This window comes from Dermochelys coriacea, chromosome 13 (genome assembly GCF_009764565.3).
Source record: "Dermochelys coriacea isolate rDerCor1 chromosome 13, rDerCor1.pri.v4, whole genome shotgun sequence".
Classification (NCBI taxonomy): domain Eukaryota; kingdom Metazoa; phylum Chordata; order Testudines; family Dermochelyidae; genus Dermochelys; species Dermochelys coriacea.
This window is the reverse complement of record NC_050080.1, coordinates 9,272,000-9,291,634: the sequence shown is the minus strand read 5'-3', so window position 1 is coordinate 9,291,634 and position 19,635 is coordinate 9,272,000. Positions and strand designations below refer to the sequence as shown.

The 19,635-nt window shown below is 38.8% G+C and overlaps 1 protein-coding gene and 1 long non-coding RNA gene across 3 annotated transcripts in view; both read left to right on the top strand.

Moving 5' to 3' along the window:
* The window catches only part of CDH4 (cadherin 4), a 666,817-nt gene that overhangs the window by 350,785 nt on the left and 296,397 nt on the right, over window positions 1-19,635 (top strand). The gene's annotated exons all lie outside the window — the stretch shown is intronic.
* LOC122456433 lies at window positions 1,026-12,479 on the top strand. The gene is made up of 4 exons (XR_006275359.1): window positions 1,026-1,038; window positions 9,264-9,266; window positions 11,682-11,799; window positions 12,299-12,479. It is a non-coding gene; the product is annotated as an uncharacterized LOC122456433 (long non-coding RNA).

Sequence of the window (19,635 nt, the reverse complement as noted above, 5' to 3'; positions counted from 1 at the left end):
CCAACCTAGAAACCTCTTTCGGTTTCTCTCAGGGTCACACCATGCTTATAGGCTTCCGCTTGACTTTCTTGCTGCCTTCTTGAGTCTCTCTTGTTCTGTGTTCTCTCTCCATCCTCCCCCCTTCAGTCACCACAACCACACACCAGTAATCGGCACAACTACATCCAAAACTCCTGGGAAGGCTAACATAACTCTTTTGTTTTAGGTGGGAGGTTGGGATTATTTTACCCCTACAATTATATTAACTGAAGGGACCGTTCACACGAATCAATCTCAATGAGGTTTTAACTCAACCCATAACAAGGTTTTGGCCAACAATAACAATAGGTGTGAGGTGAAGAAGGTCCTCTGATACTGACATTCTTACACCCACGTACTAGTAAAAAAGGATCAGAATAGTGTACTAATTTTACACTGTGGAATGAGAACTTTTTTCAAAATCTTAGGCCAACTATAGACATATTAGCATCTGAAGGCAAGTCTCAATCTTATTGTAGTCAGTGGCAAAACACCCTTAAGTGCGACCAAGATTTGATCCTTTATTAGTATCTTCATTTCACCAGAAGTCATATGTGGAAAGAGCGTGCATTATTATTCTTTATGAAAAAGTAATATTGTCATGCTTCCAGGCATAATTCTTGTTCTGTGTACAATTTGATGTGATTTAGTGTGATGTTAATTACCTACAAATTGTGTACAGTGCAACTAAGTAGCTCTTTTCAATGCTCCGTTTGAATTTTCTCCTTTTGACAAACCATACAGCATGTTCTCTCTGAATTTTTAAGGTTTACTCTGACGCATAAGAATAAGATTAAGTTACTATGAGGATGACAAAATGTGTTAGACAATTCCTGAATTTTTATAAATGATAGTGGGTGGGTGGGTGTGTATAATGCACATTATATAAAATAAATGAATCATTTACTTGGAAAACCCTTGTCCTTCAGAGGGGGGTGGGGAGGAATAATATCAATGTTGTCTACCAAAATCAAAAATGTCTCTAGTACATGGAAAAAGTTATACATCACTCTCAGGTCAGTAATGCTATATTAGTGCATTATTTTTAAAGACAAAAGGTCAGATTTTTAAAGGTATTTAGGCACTTAGTGGTATTTTCAAACGCACCTAAGCACATGAATACCTTTTTAAAATTTCTCCCTTAGGAGCCTAAGTCACTTTTGAATATGGAAGTTAGGATTTATGCTCCTAAATCACTTTGGTGCTTTGGACAATTTTACCTAAAGTCTTACCCTTTGATACACTTGTGAATATAATACTTGAATATGCAATAGCTGACTTCACAAGATAAAGTGATATATGTTTGCAGGCAGAACTGAATCCATTACAATGGAGACAATATTTACTTTTTAAACATGTAATAGTTATCTTATTAAATCACATGGTAAATTTGTAAACATGGGGAAGCTAGGAAAAAATGCATTTTAACATAATCAGATTTGTCATTTTTGTCCCTATTGCTATATGAAAGAATTATTGGAGTTGAAAGTGTTCTTGCCATAGATATGCAGCAGTTGTGATCCAGCTTTAGTGCTGCTTGTTCTCTCCTGAATACATTCTGTAAATGACTGATGTACTCAGAATTGCAGCTAACCCTTGACTCAGACTCGGATCTTAAGAGTGTGATGAGTTCTAATGGTCTTATCACAGGACAAGGATTCACTCCTGAGCTGTAATCTCATTTCCACTGTGTAACAGAATATGCCCGTGTTCACACCCTACTTACTACTTTAATAATGTGTACAAGGTGTGCCTTGCAAGGTATCATTTAAAAACTCATAACTTCCTGATCAGTAATGTCATGGCAAAAGGCATGTAGCAACAGTATATGTAAAGTTATGAACACAAGTTGAGATCTTGACTAAAAGTATATTTTCAGATAAGTCTGCAGAGTGGCCAAACCAGTTCCTCAGAGCCAAAGGGCAAGCTAATGCCTAAGCCAGGTGTAAATAAGATTGAGGCACATTACTTGCCAAGTCGCTATTCTTTGGCAGCAATGGGGCTCGGAGCAAAACCTACATTTTTATCAAAGAAACTGCTTGGAGTGTCTTTCCACAGACTCCTTGGCTCCTGGTTCCCAGGTGGAAATGTTTTGAAGAGGGCGACTGAAATTATAAAAAAGAGGGACAAACACCACAAGGTCTCTCGCTCTCTCTTTCTCCCTGCCCATTGCATTCTTTGCCCTGAAAAGACAAAGGAAGCAGCTGTTAGACTCTGGGGAAGGGCTCCTGACCTGAGAGTTTGGTCAGTAACCTGCTGAAACATGTGGTGAGAAACTTTGCTTTGAATCTGTGATAAATGAAGGGGAGATAGCTCCCTTTTATGGACACCCAGACAACCAGTAGCTATAAAATCCATCTTAGTAGTTGTTCTCTAATTGTTCTACCTGTAAAGGGTTAAAAAATCTCACTGATATGCGTAGGTAAAAGGAAGTGAGTGGGCACCTGGCCAAAAGAGCCAATGGGAAGGCTAGAATTTTTTTTAATTAAAAAAAGACTCCCCTTTTGTCTGTCTGTCCTCCCCGGGGAGAGATGGACAGGGCATCAGCTATGCTGTAAGAAGCTTGGGCCAGGTGTGAAAAAATCATCGTATCGTACCTAGAAACTATTCATTTAAAACCCCACATATGTAAGTAGATCAGGAAATGTCTAGGAAGATGCAATTACGTTTTATCCCTTTTATTTCGTTATGGCTTGTGGATTCCTCTGTGCTAACCTCAGGTGCTTTTGTTTCACTTGTAACCTTTAAAGTGAACTTCAAGCAAGCTATTCTTAGTGGTTATTCCTTGTAGTTGCTCTTTTAAAATCCAGCAATAGCCTGAGTTTCCAGATGTATTTTCTTTTTTTATTAATAAAATTTTGCTTTTTTAAAAACCGAATTGGATTTTTGTGTCTTAAGATGTTTGTTCACATGTTATTTTGTTAACTGGTGGCAACCGCTGGTTTCCTTTTCTTTTTTTTTTTTTTTTTTTTTTTTTTTTTTTCTTAGCTCTTCCCTGGAGCGGAGAGTGAGAGGGCTTGAGGGTACCCCACAGGAAGGAATTCCCAAGTGCACCTTTCTGGGCTCTCAAAGGGGTTCTGCTCTTGGGGGGTGGCAGTATCTACCAATCCAAGGTCAGAGAAAAGTGGTAACCTTGGGAGTTTAATACAAGCCTGGAGTGGCCAGTATTAATTTTTAGAATCCTTGTGGGCCCCCACCTTCTGCACTCAAAGTGCCAGAAGGGGAATTAGCCTTGACATGGTGGTGGCAATATAGTTTGTTAGGCACCAGTAAGCATCTTTTTATTTTTTCTTGTAACCATTTCTGACTTTTATGCCTCATTAATTGTGCTCACTTATTATCTATCTCTTTGTAGTTAGTATACTTGTTTTATTGTTTAACTAATCCAATGCGTTTAAATTGAAGTGTCTAGGTAACTCCATTTGGAGGTAACAAGCTGTGTGACTATTACCCCTTAAAGGAATAATAGACTTAATGTGTTTTGTGCTGTTCAGGGATTACATTTCTGGGGGGAAATCTGGGAATGTGCTGGGGTCAGCCTGCGTTAATCTTTAAGGCTGGTAGGACTCAAGGTGTGGCTGGCTGACTGTAGCACACACAGACCTAGCTTGGAATGACTTACATACTGGAGGCTGATTTTGAGCAGTCCAGGTTGGAGGCTACAGCAGCAAGGCATTGAAAAGGGCACCCCAGTTTATAGGGCAGGGGTGACAGAGCTACTTATTGGTCTGGATTGTACCCTCATATGTTGCACATTGACCCTGAATCCCATGTAATCAAACAAGTCATCTGTGTTTGTTTTCTCTGCCTCTGTGCAATGGTAGTGGTAATTTGTGCAATGGTAGTGGTAATACTTAACTCACAGGCTCTATGCTAAAATAGGTCAGGTCAGGTTTGTGGCATTGCCTAGCACGCATGCTTTGTAATGTGAAGCCAGGAATTGGAAGGGGTGCAACTGAGGACAGAATTGGCATGAGTCAAAGTCTTGGTGTAGTCACATGACCAGTAAAAAAAAAAAAAAAAACCTCCCCTCTGAAACACTAGGGAGGACAATATTAGCAGACCGGCTGCTAGGAATCACATTGCAAGTTCACTTAGTGTACTTCCATAATAAATAGAGTTGTGAGAACTTTCCATTTCAAGATTCAATACCCACTTTGAAACTCAAGTTTTCTCAGCTTTCATTACAAATATAAAGCCTATCCCAGGATTGCTGAAAGGTTCATGAGCCCACACTGAGTTTCGAGTGATTACTTGTCTCTCCATAGGTTGCCAGAAGGGATTTATGTTGTTTTTTGTTTCAAAACATATTAAACTTGGCAGTTTTGGCTGAGTTTTGCTTTTTGGCTTGTCCCAAACTCAGAAGGTGCAAAACTATATGTAACAATTTCCTCTCCTAGCAAATAAAATTGAACTCTCTGTGAATGAAATGGCTGTACTTTGTAATATCGCTGTATGCATACTGAAGTAGGGAGAACCACAGCTACACACTTGGCTACTGGTACTTAAGGCATTTGTTACTGCAGGTTTGTGATATCCTACTTTAATGATGAGCCTGAAATTGTGCTACCACTCCCGACTTCCCATTCAGTTGTACACGCTGCAACCTGCAATGGAGATTCATTTGCTCCAAATCCCACCTCTGGCTTTGGAGCAGACCAGCCTCCAGTATTTGTTAGAGTGCACACAAGTGAAATGGAGATAGTAGGAAATACGCTAGTACAGGTATAAGGTTTTAGTCTGGCCAACTGAGAGTGTTGTGTGTCAATAATTTCCTCTCTCATTAGCTTCTACAAGCAACTGTATTCATTGCAGAACTATGACATCACAGTTCTATGTTCATTTATTTATAACCATTATCTACAAAAAACGATGTTAAAAGAAAGTTAGTTTACAAAGTTTAGCACTCTTTCTCACCACCTCCTATACAAACTCTCTGCTTCAACACAGGTTTCAGAGTAGCAGCCGTGTTAGTCTGTATTCGCAAAAAGAAAAGGAGTACTTGTGGCACCTTAGAGACTAACACATTTATTAGAGCATAAGCTTTCGTGAGCTACAGCTCACTTCATCGGATGCAGTGAGCTGTAGCTCACGAAAGCTTATGCTCTAATAAATTTGTTAGTCTCTAAGGTGCCACAAGTACTCCTTTTCTCTCTGCTTCAAGGTTTCCCACTGCAGTGTGCTTCTGCTTTGGGAGTGGTCCAGCACTTTAGAAGGTTCCTGTAAAGTTGTTGCTTTTGGCATTTACCAAACTTTTGCTGATAACGTAATAGGAAAAAAAAAAGGCAATTTTTAAATGCTCGTAGCTCAGCCCAATGAGAAAGGAATGAGGGTAGAGTGGCAATCTTAAACCTGAGCTTCCTTACTTTTGTCATACTAGGTATCTGGTGGCGATGGTATCAGTAGTTGTAGTAATCTAATGATGATAACAAATCATATAAAAATAACCTGTACTAATCCTGGAAGGCCTCAGATCCTAGATCTATGGTGGGTCAACCTATTCAGGAGGTCACCTTACAGCTACTCCACAACCCCTTCAACTGTGTTAGCAAGTTTTTGAGCCTCCTGGGAGGATGGCACATGTAAATGAGCTCCCTGCCTTCGTGTACTGCTGCTCCTAATTGTAAGGATCTTTCATTTGTGAAGACAGTGGGAGTTAGTTCAACCCTACTACAACAGTAATTTATAGGCATGGCTCTGATGATGATTATGCTCAAGGCTGCCTTCCAATTGTCTCCCTGCTTTATTGTCTTCACCAATTTAAGCCTTTGCAATGCCTAGAATGTACAGGAGAAGCAAAGAATTCTGCATTTAGGATTTAACTGGAAAAGGACAGAGCTGAGTATCCTATGTGTTTAAATGTACTTGGATTTGGATTTTCAAACCAGCCTCAGCAATTGCACCAGTCTCTGTATGTGTCTGCTGATTGGGTATACAACTGTGCAGTTTAGCTTGGCTGATTAATACAAGGAAATGCCCAGTTGGACACTGGTTAACAGGCACATTTACAAAACAATGCCAGATAAATTGGTAGGCTATATCTGAAAATTTGCCCCTTTATAATTTTATATCTATAAGGTCAAGTGTTCAGAATGGTTTCAACCCAGCCTTTAAATCTGTAAGTACACATTTCCTGTGTTCATCTGATTTGTGTAAACTAAATGCATGTGAAAAACTAAGCATTTAAAGTCTGCCTATCCAGTGTTTTGGGCTAAAATTAGGGGGTTTTCCCCAATGCATTTAATCATAAAGACAATTTTAGATTTTTAAATTCCTGGTGCCAATAGATTAAGAAAATTAGGATAATTATTTTTAATAATAAAAAGCTTTGCTCTTTTTCATGACTAGTTAAAATCTGTTTGCATCATATCTCACATTGTCCAGAGTATTCAATGTACTGCAGAATTCATTTGCCAGTTTCAAACATCAGTTATCCTTCCTAACAGTAGAGAAATTTAAGTCAGAGATTTAAGAACTGCAAGTGAAAATGATCTGATCCAACAGCATTAGGGGTGGGGTTTGTTTTTGTTTTGTTTTGTGGGAGAAGACGAGGGAGGTTTTCCAGGTGGAAATAGACTAGTGTGATCTCACTGTAATTTTATGCATTTTCTGCCGAGATGCAGGAGGGCTTGCCAGTTTTTATTAAAAGAATAAGAATTTTCTCAAAACTCCCATAGATCTGCAAACTGTTCATAAATTTATTGACAGTTGGAAACCCTGCTGTGCATGCTGTAGTGCTATATATCTGCCTTCTTCACATCTGCTTTGCTGAGGTCTGAGACATCAAGTGAAAGTAGCTTAAGGTTTCAAGGAGACTTACAAACGTCTGTAAATAAAATGAAAAAACTGCCTTATTTTCCCCCCTTAAAGAGATTTTTCTTTTCACATAAAAGAATTTTAATCAAATCTTTAAGTCTATGGACAGTGGTGTAAAGTAGGGGGTCTATTCCTTCTCACCTCACGTCATTCCCATTGACATTAACATGGACGACATGAAAAAACATGGGGGGAGCATACGCCAAATGCTACAGTATCAGGAGAACCATTCTCCTACTCCATTGACTTCTGATTAACCCAGACATACTAGAAGTAGAATTTCTTTTAAGGAATGAGTCCATTGCACTAACTGCTATTATTTATGCATAAGTAGAGCCTTGAAAACATTATTTTTGATTCTGAATAGAAAGTCTATCGATCATTTGCAATGACAGGATGCAAGCCAGAAAATCAGTATATCTCCAAATGTTTCCCTTTAAAAGAAAATGGGCAGCTTTACTTTCCCTCTTGTAAAATTTGTCCTATCAGCCAACAAGCTCAATGAGGTTCTTGCATTTGCTATGCTGCGATGCATTGTGCCATGGGTTCTGCTGTCCACAGTAGATAAGTTGCACCCCTCCCTCTTAGTCCAGGGAAGTCGCATTTAACTGGTAAAATTGAAATACAGTGTCTGGGATTTAGTGAAGCAAGGCAAATCCTTTCTGTAAGCTGTAGAGGTGACCTTTGAAACCACCTACCACACCAAATTTCCTGCTTTTATTTCTGACACCTGATATAAGCCAGTGGAAGCATTGGAGAGAGGGCTCTTACATTTTCGCACTGTACTCAACTCTTTAAATAGAATTTTAACCCCAACTAGGAATCTTTCCTGTCTGTGATTTGACACACTTAGAGGGGCTTCAGTGCCCATGAAAAATTACAGTATTAGCGCAACACTCTAACTCAGGTGAACAGAGCCATTGGCAAGATTTGTTCCTACTTCCTTAGCCAGTGGATAAATAGTGAGCTACCAAGTTGCTGATTCAAGGAATAGTTTAATCATCCATTTTAGTTTTAATTTTGCAAAATGAGCCTAACAAATATTTGTAGGGAAGATTTAAAGTACAAAGGAGAACTTCATTTAAAAAAGATTTTGACTATGTAAAATAGGTTAGTGCTACCTTTTGAGGCAAACAAACAACCCACTTAAGAATTAAAAATTTCCAAGCAAATGATTTGGAAACTCTTCCCTCTTGAAGCATGCTCAAAGTAAAATCTTGACAGGTAGCATTTATCACAGGTAGTACCTTCTGCTCAGTAGGTACCCAATGAAGCAAAAGAAAAAAAAATTAAAACAGTGGTTCATAGGTACATGACTAACTATTGTATTTAGAGCATAAAAAGGAGACTTTAGAGAGAACTCAATTTGTATTGAAGCTGCAACTTGCAGTGTTTTGAAATGCTCAAGTTTTTGTTATACAACTGAATTTCAATTAACCAGAATTCTAAAAATTAGAGATGGAAAAGCACCATGAGGTCATGTTGTCCATCCTGTCTTCCAGCGGAGGATTGATTGGTCACTATGGTTTATTTGCTAGTGCCTTGACCAGTCTAGTTTTAAATGTCCCATGTGATTGGGCTTCCATCATTGCTTTTGGGAGACCATTCCACAGTCTAATGCCCTCATCCAGCAAAGCACTTAAGCAAGTGTTTAACTTTAAGCCTGTGAACAGTCCTGTTGAAGTCAATGGGAATTACTTAAAGATTTAGGAGAAAATTTTCAAAGGAGCAAAGGATAGATAGGCATCCAGCTCTCTTGGAAAGTAAATGGAAGTTGGACACCAAACTCCCATTTGTGCCTTTGTAAATCTCCTGCTAAACTTAACCGCTTGCTTTAGTGCCTTGTTGATTAGGGGCGCTAATAGAGCTGCATTGCTAGGAAGCTTTTTCCTACATTTCCCTTAATTTATTTCATCCCATGATTCTTAGGTATAGCTGCTTATGGGTGCCCCCCCCATATATTGTGGTTTTTTTATTAAATACCCCAGTGGTCTCGGGTGTTGACTCAATGCTCAATATTAGCTCTGCTCTCAGATTGTTGCTTTTTTAAAGTATAAGGTTTAGTCTACACAAGAATACATTAATCCAAATTAACCTTTGCAATGGATAAATTAAACTACATTAAACCCCATGCAGATGCCCTTATTCAGAATTAAAGAATTAAGGCCATCTCATTTCTGAATAAGAGCATCCCACACATGGGATATAATGCAGTTTAACAAAAGTTAATTCAGATTAATTTTCTTGAGCGTCCCTGTGTAGGGAAGCCTTAAAAATTGACACTAGAGGTAACCTGACTCTTTGATAGCTGGATCATGAAAACTGAAGTAAGATGATGTGGAATTAGAAGGGCCTTTGTTGTTTTTTAAAACATTTATGAATTGATAGCTTGCTTGGAATGCTCACTTTTTTTTTTTAAGGAAAATAAGTTGGTGTAGAGGCAGATTCTGATTTCATTTACAGTACAGTAAATCTGGAGTAAGCCTGTTGAATTCAGTGCAATTACTCTGGATTCATAGCCGCAAAACTGGTATCAGAATTTCACCCCCTGACTTTAGCCTTTTATAGTAGATTAATGGTGTGCAACAATCATGACCCTCTGGATCAACAGTATGTGAGTTTAAGAAAAGCACTGTTAAAATTTTGTGGGTATTGTGAATGGTTATAAAATATAGGTGCAGTATATGGAAGGTGTCCAAAAATCCCTATTTCAACTTATCAGATCCACCAATCTTGACTAATGGGCATTCCTCTCCACGGATGAAGGACAGGGTCTCAGAACAAAGTATTCTTATTATAGTTTTCCTGTCAAGAAGTGATTTTTCTCCACATTTCACTGAACAGCCTAGTCTTAAAATAAATAGGATAAGTTGAACGAAAGGTTTATTGACCATATTTGATACTACAAACCCACCCATAATGCAGTTATAATGAGCACTCTAGGTGGGCACCATGCTAGTGTATCTGACTTGTGAAAATTCTATTTAGAGCAGGAAATTTTCCCTTTCTGCTCCACTGTTCAGAACGGAGTCTCTCCAATCAGCATTTCTCTCTTTCTCTACTTCTCCCCTCACCCTTCACAAATCCTCTCAAATATAGGAAAGAGCTGTCTACTGTTCGAATTCTATGGGAATCTGCAGTGTGGAAACCATGATGTCCTGCACACATTACTCTGGACACCTATGCCCATAACTGATGTTAAAGATTTAAAATGGTTAGGGAGGTGTGGTTGTAAATTGCATATATGAGCATTATCGTTGCAATGCTTTTAACATTTTTGCTATAGGTTGCAAGACTTCAGTCTTCAGAGGAGTGAGTCTAGGGTAGTAGCTGCACTCAAGTACTCCAGAATGCATTTGCAATGAAAAATGAAGCTTTTGGGTCAGCTTTTTCTTTTGCAGATGTAGGTACCTAAATAAAAGTCACCTGATCATCCAATGTGCATTCACAGCTCCCATTAATCACTATGAGAGCTGCAGGGATTCAGCATCTTTAGAAATCGTGCCGCTTGTATTTAGGTGCCGAACTTTAGGAAATGAAGTTTGATCATTTTTCTGTAATATTCAGTTGAATTGATTTGCTTTTCTGATGAGCCAATCCAACAAATTTGCCATCGACTTGTGAGCTAAGCAATGCATGAGATCTTTGCAGAGTATTTCATGAGATGCTGCACTCTCTTCAAGTGAGGGCACTGCCCTGGTTTATTCTTTTTGTATTGTTTTGCTTCAACTGCTGTTTTAAGCATTTTACTCCGCATGTTGTCTGCTCCTCTCTGCAAGTGATATTCTGCTCTCATTTAAGTCTGTGGTGGTTTTACCACTGCTTTCAATAGAAGTAAAATGGGAATGTGTGTGAAGAGATTCCTTTTAAAACTCTTTGGAAAAGAATAGGATTGTACTGCAGCTGGCCACTTCTACTCCTCTCCATTTCTAAAGAAAGTATTTTAATATCAACTTGCCAGTCACAATGTGACTTCACTTGCGCTTTCTCCAATGTTATAATCACTTCAGTTGAACTGGATTTGATACCTATATTTATATATCCTGTAATTTGTTTTGCTTTAATGTTCTCCAGGTCTGTGCCAGAAGGTTTCAAGTTTCTTATTAAACCTGGATACTTCCCCTTCCCGGTGCTTTTTAGTATATGCCCATTAAAATCCTTTTCTTGTCTTTATTCCTGTAGTCTAATAACTTTTTACATATCTTGAGACTGATAAGGCATTTATCTGTTCAAAATCATTCTTCATCTGTGTAATTCTCAATTTATTATCCTCTTTCTTTAGGTATTCTCTGTTACCATCAGCAAACTACTGCTCCACACAGCTTATTTCTTTTTTCAGATCTTGCACAGAAGGCCAGATTCTCCTCTTTGACATGCATGTAAATCTGGAGTAATTTCAGTGGGGGCAGGATTGAACCAATAGACATCAGAGTGGACAAACTGGGGATATACATGGCATATGTCCACCTCTCTGGAGCTGGTATATTGTGCTCCAGAATGTAAGACTTTTGTTTTTAAAGAAGTCTCTAGCCCTTATGTTTTTGAAGGACACCTTCAGAATACAAATAAAGTGTCACTGATGCAGTGACGTCTGCTTGAGTCTGTAGAAAGCCCGAAACAATAGCTCTGAGATAAATACCCTTATTCATCTTAATGAGTGTCAGTTCAGATGCCCAGCAATGATCATTTAAATACCAGCATTGCTAACTATTTCCTTGCTAACAAAGCTAGTAGAAAAGGAGAGGAACGAACATGTTAAGAAGATCTTCCCAATTTATTTTAAGTGCTATCTCCTCTTGATCACATTACTGGGTGGTATTGAGTGCACTTACTTTATTTCCCCTCAGTTAAGGAGCCTGGTAGAGCCCAGCAGTGAATACAAAGGGAGCCCAAGCTTGGAGCAGGCCCAAGGAGCCCAGCAGGGCTTCTGAATGCAACTGAAGAGAGTCAAGCCCACGTCATCAGGTAGAATTCACCTGTGAACTTCTGCACAGTCTCACATGAGAGGAGGCCTGATATGAACATGTCAAATGGGTGAAGCCTGGTTCATGGGTGTATCGTCATTTGGGGGTGGAGCTTAAGTGGGTAACACTATTGGATTTTTTTCAAGGTTGAATCCTGGAATAGACTGCCAAAGCTGTTGTTCCCAATGTGTTCCAGTATAACTGAGCACATCTCAAAGGAACACAAATAATTCCTGAAACTAGTCCTTGTGCCTCTTCAAAAGTTATTCTTTAACTGATTCACTAATATGATGAAATATTCAAGTCAATTATTTAAGCAGTTCAATCTTATTGCTCCCAAGTAACTGTGAGGATGAGCTCATAGAAATGGGGATGAGCATTGCCCCTAGAGTCATGAACACATTGAGCAATCTGGCCTTTAAAAGTATTGCTATCTTTATTTAAGAGGTTGACTACATTCATAATAGATCTGGAACTGAAAACAAACTAATTTTTTCCAGCAGATATCTACAGCAGTCTTGGCTTCCAAGAGGTGTGAGACTTCCAGATTTATATTTATACAATATAGCATTGCATCTTCAACCTATTACAAGCTGTATAAAACAGTGAACTTAATTAGACTATGCACTTGCACTTGCTCAGGTATTGAATTCATCATTGCACAGGATGGTTCTCTTTAGGGCTCACTAATGGTCTGATCCAAAAGCGCACTGATTTCATGGAAAGCCTGTCATTGACTGCAATGGGCTTGGTGTCAGTCCTTATGGCTCTTTAAACTGAATACATCAACAACACAAAACCAGTGTAGACTCAGCCTAAAAGAGAAAATTCTAAAACAGAATGAAATGAAATGCAGCAAAGATAAATTGATTTTGCCTCATCAAATACTATTGGAAGTTACGATATTGCAGGAAACACTTATTTTCTGCATGCATTTCAGGGCTTAAAAAGTATAAACTCCCCTTTGTCAGTGTTTTGCTGAAAGGATCTGCTTTAGATAATTGGATATGTACTAATCTCTTTTTAGCCTACAAAAGGAAGAATGAGAAATAAGGCTAAGAAATTATTTGAGCCCCTCCAATCCCAAATTATTTGCTTAGTCATATTTTAGGCCAAATTTGCACATCTTCACATACTGAACTACGTTTGAGTAGCAGCCATGTTAGTCTGTATCCGCAAAAAGAGTACTTGTGGCACCTTAGAGACTAACAATACGTGATGGTAACACCCATTGTTTCATGTTCTCTATGTATATAAATCTCCACACTGTATTTTTCCACTGAATGCATCTGATGAAGTGAGCTGTAGCTCATGAAAGCTTATGGTCAAATAAATATGTTTAGTCTCCAAGGTGCCACAGTACTCCTTTTCTTTATACTGAACTCAGATACTTCTGAGGCCTAGTTCATTCAAGGAGTGGAGAGGAGGGCAAATTTGCAAGATCCTGCATTCTCAAAAATCCTTCCGTGTTTAGTACGACAGTAATTGCAATGACTTATAAAGTTGTCTATATTGTACTTAACAGTTAGCTAAAAGGGCCAAGACTCCTGGGTTGTAGTCTCAACTTTGTTACTGACCATCTTTTATTTGTTCACACAGTCTATAAAACTCCCAAGTTAACTGCATCCTTGATCCCTCCTGGCTTCTACTGCAAAGATTTTACTTGTACAGTACCTTCTTTCGTAGCATCTGGTATTGGCCACTGTAGGAGACATAATACCGAACTAGACTGAGCATAAGTCTGATCCAGTGTGGCAATTTCTGTGTTCCTACTTACTGTGTCCCTTGGGGTCAGTCACCTCGCTATGCCAGCTTCCCAGTTTGTAAAATGGAAACAGTAATGATTACCTGCATCCCACGGATTCTGTAATACTTAATTGATAGAATTTACACAGAAATCACTAGACAAAAATACTCTGAGACCAGTGTAGTATTAGTATTTTTAAAGTACTGTCAAATCTGCTATTTCCCCTTCATTAAACATATTACTCCCTTAGATCCAGACAAATGGGGAAGAGAAACACCTGAAAATGGAGGGAAATGAATAATACGGAGCCCTTATATTGCACTTTTCATCCATAGATATCAAAACACATTGCAAAGGAGAGTTACAATATTCCCATTTTATAGATAAGGAAACTGAGACAAAGAAAGGTAAGAGAATTTGCCTGATGTCACAGAGCAGGCTTTTTGGCATAGTTGGCTCAGTGCCCCAGCCACTGGATTAACCTGCACTGAATGCTGAAGAAAAACATGGGAAGAATACAAATGCTGAAAATAGACTTTTTTTTTCATGCCCACAGACATTGCGATCTATTTCAATACGTGTCCACCAATCCTACGTCTTAAATTCCCATGGAGCCCAGTGCCTCCAGGATACTATCGCACCCGGTAGAGTTGCACTAGAGATGAATTTGCCTTGAGAAGCCTTACTGCTCTCCAACATGTGTGTTCATCTTTCATTAATATGTATTGGCTTGATACAAATAGCTGTGATACAGATAAATCAGGGAAGAACTGGACCTTGTATTAGTTGGTGGAAACTCCAGAATTCCTATTCCACAGAAAATTCTGATATTTTAAAATTTTCTTTCATCCCAAATCTGAATGAAATGTCAATTTCCTGCAAAAACTAAATTTCTGAAATATTTCATTTCATTTTAGAATCATCAAAACCTTAATAAAATGGTTCATTTCAATAAGATCAAAGCATTTTCTTTCAACTCTATCTATTATGTGATCTGATATTAAACTGTTCTGTCAGAAAATTTTTGACCATCTCTACTTAATATATTAATATGAAAACCTCATCACTGAAATATACAGAAGATTCTGTTATGTTTATTAAGGCATTTGGCTGGAGCGCAGCACCTATGTGTTGTATATTGTTGAAAGTTGGCAGAGAATTGTGCGCAGGTCTTGCAGTGAATACTCCAACACTTGTAACTTCATGATTGAAAAATTAAACTTTTTTTTGAATATGTCAAAGGCACCTGCCTACATTAAGAACCAAATCAGGGGAAAGTGTGAAGTTTAAAAAAAAATTGTGAGTTTACCAAGCATATCAATGTCTGATAACATAACCATATAAGTTATAACACATTTCCAAACCTGCCAATAGCACTCATCTTTGGGCTGAGATTAAACCCAAAGTGTAATGTTTTCATAAAGCTATAACTGCCTTTTAACATAGGCTTAGAAATGAAAGTCTCTCCTCACCCTATAACTGCAACATCACTGGCTACAACCATAATGTGCTACTGGTGATGAACAGTAAACCTCTGACAGTCTCTGCATTTCCAAAGACACATATAGCATGCCAGGGCTAGGCACGCAAAGTCAATCAAATACCAAATGAAACAAGGTCTCCTCCCTGTGATTGCCAGCCGGAGCTGTTGAGAAATGTCCTTAATTCCCAGCCCCGGTTAGAGTGACTGGAACACAGGTTGAAAATAACATTATAGGGTGTATATTTCACGGTGCTTTAAAGTGAGAAGTCCGGAGTAGCTGGCCACATAAGCGGCTTTCACATAAACACTTCAGTTCTGCTTCACTGAAAATGGCTTAGGTGCCGATAAGTGAAGCTACACACTTTGTCATGGCAGAGAGTGCTATTCATTTTGTGTCTTACAATTAAATTGTCCCAGGCAAGTTAGACCCACCAAGTATGTATCTTTCACACCGGTGTTTTTTCCTAATGCCCCAAAATGATCTTCCTCTATACCCTCCCTGAAAAAGCAGGTTAAGGAGAAAACCTATTTTGTAATCTCATCTATCAGACCCTTCTCTTGGTGGGACTAGAGCTAGCTGTGTGCTGTGGGCAGACTATTATCTGCTGTGAAATTTAGGCCCTGATTTTCAATAGGGTGTGTGTGCATTTGCATGTAAAAATCCATGCAAAAGTGCTTGCACTTACTGGTGATTTTGTGCTCAATGTGGTATCTTCTTGTGATGGGCAATTCCATAAGTACTGTAGAGATCTCCTCTTTCCACACAGCAGCTGAGATACTTGAGCTGAAACTCCTCCTGAATGGGGGGGGGGGGGGGCAAGGCATTTGCAGTAAAGGACCCTTGAATCTGGAACTTGCTTCCAGCATCCCTTAGGTGCAACATAGTGAATCAGCTGACCTTCAGGGCCTACTGCAAGCTCTATTTGTCAGTCTTTCCAAATGAGTTGGGTTGAGGAGGGTGTACATGGGGTCAGATGGATAGTAATAGTTAATGCTAAGAGGTTAGGGGTGAGAAAAAGTCATTATTGAGATGGATACATTTCCCTCAATATGTTTTTGTATTGTACATGGTTATGAAGTTTAGGGCAGCTGCCTTACAAAAATTGAAATAAATATACAGAGAAAGTTGCAGAGATGGAAATTCTGGCATAAATACAAGTGTAGAGTGAAATGCTGTCTGTGTGCTTCCATTTCACCCCCATGAATGTGTGTCTCAGGTACTTTCTAGGGCAGATTCTCTGGTATGGAACAGCGCAAACATGCACAAAACAGTTGCATCTCCCCTGCTGGGGATTCTCCCAGTGTAGCAAAGCCCTCTGCAAGCACAGACCTGGAATAGCAGATCCTAAGCCACCTTCCTGTAACCCCCAGATTAGGTAGCATGTTGAGGTGAGAGGGTGCATGGCCAGAAGCATGCTACACTGCAGCTGTTCCTTGGTAGTGGATCACCCCTTTAGGGGCACAGATAGATGGAATAAACTAGTGCAATCTTTGGCTGTTCTAATCTATGCCAGGGCTGCTGGCAGCATAGAATTGACTCCAGAAGTGGGAGCCATGACTGGCTACTCCGTCAGGCAGACGCTGGGAACAGCTAAGCAGCTAAGCAGTTGTTCTTATACAAGTATATTCTGCCTGTCTGCTGGAACAAGAGGTTTTTATCTCCTTTACTCTGGTTTGCTTTCTAGGTAGTTATGTTGGTTTTGCCCTGCACATCCCACTGCTGTGTGAGGTGGGATAAATGGTGTGCACTGATTGTGAAGATTAGTAGACACAAAATACGTGACATCTAAATGATTTTGACATGGATGCTGTTTAGAGTGTAAATTCCTCCTACGGTACAGTGCCTAGTTTTTTTTTTTAAATAACTTTAGCTTTTTAATCCTAATTGAATGTTATATCCAAAACACAGATTTGGTTTCACTGCAGAAGGCAGCATTTCGAGTCTTTATGAACTATTTAGTGTGGCCTTCTGTTGTTGTGCCAGGTCCTACAAAAGGAATGTGCTTACAAACAGAAAATGGTAAGATAAGACACAGATATAGGGAATTGCCACTGGAAGGGGTTAGTGGCCTCTTTTCATGAGTAATTTCGTATCTCAAAGTTTCATGTTCAAAGATTTTATTCTTGGGGAAATGGGGGGGCTAATTAAATACATTATTCAATTTCATTTTCTTGTTTTCGTGTGACTCCTTAAACATGACTGACTTGATACAGGAATCTGTTGTGCTTAGCTTATCTGTAGTGAAGCTGAGGACGGGGATATGAAACACCATCATGGGTCATCACTGGGATTAAACTCAAGACTAGGGCTGGATGAAAATTTGTCATCGGAATTGTTTTTTTGGAAAATTGGTTCTTTGACCAAATGTTTAATAGAAAGTGTCTGCTCTCTGTGGGAAATAGGGTGTTTTGTCAGAAGACCAAATGCCCCAAAACTGAAATATTTCAGTATTTGAATTTCAACTGAAAAATCAATTTTCTGTGGAAAATTTAGAGGAAAAGCATTTTTAATTATTAATTCTGTCCATAATTTCCAGGTTAAAAATGTTTTTTACTAGCTCTAGCAACTAGATTCCAGGACCTCTAGCACTTAGAAGCATCAGCTTCTGTAATTGAGCCAAAGGATTAATTCCATTATCTGTTAGCTGTAGTAAACTCGTAACCCATATGAACCAGCCACATATTTTTACAAGAGCAGTATTTTTACTGCTCTTGTAAACTACTATTCAGTCTTTCCAAAGTGATATGTGACATGGAATTTCACTCCTCAGTATTAGCCATTTTATCTTATGCAATTCACTATGGCAGTCATTAGCAGGTGTTATTTGCATGGCTAAGTCTGTGATACCAAGATCGATAGGAGGGGAGGAAAAAAGTGTAGCTACAATAAAAAAAAACTTGTAAATGACTGTTTGGTTTCTTTTTGAAGCTACAACATAAAGTTTCACTTCCACACTGGCTAAGAAATACAGTGTGGATACATCTTGTATATTTATTATATTTTGGAAACATCTCAGATTCACTTAGAGTTTAGCCACCCCCCTTCTCAATTCTTTAAAAAAAAAAAATTAACAAGCACTCTATCCAGTGCATATGAACTGCCTATCAAGAATATTTTCAGCAGTTCACCAGTGATGCACTGCAGATAGTGCTGATAGAAGCTAAAGCGAAATGTCATACTTTCAGATCCGATGCACTGTAGAGTTGGAATAAGGCCTGTACTGCCTTCAGAGACTGACAGCTAAATCCTTCATTCTTTCAGCTACCAACATATGGCATGAAGTAGGGTGTGAAAGAAAAATTTCTTTGGATAGGCGCAGAAAATCTGTGCAACATTTTTACTGCTTGGCTGCATAACAAGATCAAAACAGCCATGTTTTCTGAGACCAGAAATTTAATGCTTTGAAGTCATACATCCAGATTGGTAATGTTAATGATAACACAGCTGATACCTGCTTAGTCATTAGCAGTTTACTCTGCCAGCCTAGCCACATGGGGGAAGAGGGTCAAATCAGCCATTAGACATCCCCACCCCCTTTCAGTTGTCAGAAGTTTCTCATTTTTCTTGTACCACAATGATTTTCTCATTATATGGGAGAAAAATTCCAGCTATGATGCAAACATCCTTTCCAGAGTTTGGAACTGTCCATGGTACCAGTATAATCTTTTCTTGTTAGCAGCCTTGGGCACTAGCTATTTCAGGATATTAACGTTGGCTTGCTTGCTTCAGAATGAAACCAAAGTGATAGAACCCATTATACATTTTAATATATGTTTAATATCGTTTTGTTTAAGGACTGCACACAGGTAGGACTGCAGTCCAGGTAGCAGATGAAGGAATTACCTTGATTGGCTCAAGATCAGCTGATTCTCTGTAATGCCAATATTACTAGAAACATTATAGGTCAAGTGTGCATTTGGCTGGCTAAGGTTTATTTTTAAGTGAGCTAGATACTGTGCTTTTGCAGACACAATAGCCATGGAAGCATGGGGTGATGTTTTAGTACATGACGGAGAAAGAACATGAACAGCAGATGCAGAAAGAAAAATAAACACAGGAAAAGCAACAGTACTGCTGAAATATTACAATGAAAAAGAAATCAAAACACCACAATATAATTTTACATCTATATTTTATAATGTCCATTTCATAGGACAGGTATAGTGGTATTTATAATGGGCTGAATCACAGTGAGGTTTCCTGCAATAGCCTTCAACATGTTATCTTATCAAAAATAAGCCCTGACTGTTGACCGGAATAGCTCACTCTCATTAGGACACGTTTGTGCCAGCATCTTCTGCTGTGTAAATTATATGTTAACCTCACTCTAGGTGCTGTACATCTGTTGATCAGATATAAAATAGATTATTTCTACTTTGCTCCCTTAAAGTGTTTTTATGGGCCATAAATGTCTCTCTCTAAAAACGGGAATCTAACCTGAAAAACATATGCGAGTCTGAATGATGGGCACAACGCAGGCAGATATAAGGGCAAGTACTCTGATTTAGGCCCATCATTAATTTTAATGATTAGGCTGCTGGAGTGTGTTGAGACAACTGCTTCAGTGTTTCTATGTGCTCCCATGTCTGACTGTATCTATATATTT